Source organism: Manacus vitellinus, unplaced genomic scaffold (assembly GCF_001715985.3).
Source record: "Manacus vitellinus isolate BGI_N305 unplaced genomic scaffold, ASM171598v3 scaffold_65_pilon, whole genome shotgun sequence".
In the NCBI taxonomy this organism is placed as follows: Eukaryota; Metazoa; Chordata; class Aves; order Passeriformes; family Pipridae; genus Manacus; species Manacus vitellinus.
The window spans coordinates 746,534-747,284 of NW_021940724.1; positions in this window are offsets into that span (position 1 = coordinate 746,534).

Here is a 751-nt window from a genome sequence, read left to right on the forward strand (position 1 = left end):
GTAACTAGAAATTCATGAAAATTAATAATAATAATAATAATAATAATAATAATAATAATAATAATAATAATAGCATATTTGTCCAGTGCTTTGAAAATCCACAGAAACATGTTTACTGTCTCAAAGATCTTTAAATAAAAACTTTGAGGTTTTTAGGGACTGGAGAAACGGGGCAGACCCACGATGTAGGATCGGAGGGGAGCAGAGGGTGATGCAAAAATTACTGAGTAAAAGAACAAAGAAGGAAGGATTTGAGGAGAGGTGAGCTCAGAGGAAGGGCAAAAAGGTGGAAAAATCATCTTTACTGGGAACAGAAAGATGTGGGTTTTACACATATTTTGAAACATACTTACACATGAAACAAAATGAATAAATCTCCTTTGATGGGCTTATTGCTCTGTCTTTGTGAAGAGGCTGAATCTGAATTTTGTTCATACAAAGGTCTTGTTACATCACACACCTTGAGCAAAGTGGTTTTATGGTGTGTTCACTTCCCTCAAAGTAACCCCAAAATGTTTTGGGTTTTTTTTTTTGGTAGGAATTTAGTCAGTCTCCCTAGTTTCCCCACATTTTAAATTTAACTCTCAAAAACCTCTCCATGCTGATTGATTGGGATAAAAAAACTAAGAAGATACTTTTAGGGGATGCACTGGTGCTACCTGTTCCTGGATAAAAGGCTTTGGAGTGGTGTTGGTCAGGGACACCAACAAGGCACAGCAAAAACCTACAGCTTTCCTCAGGCACAAAGGGA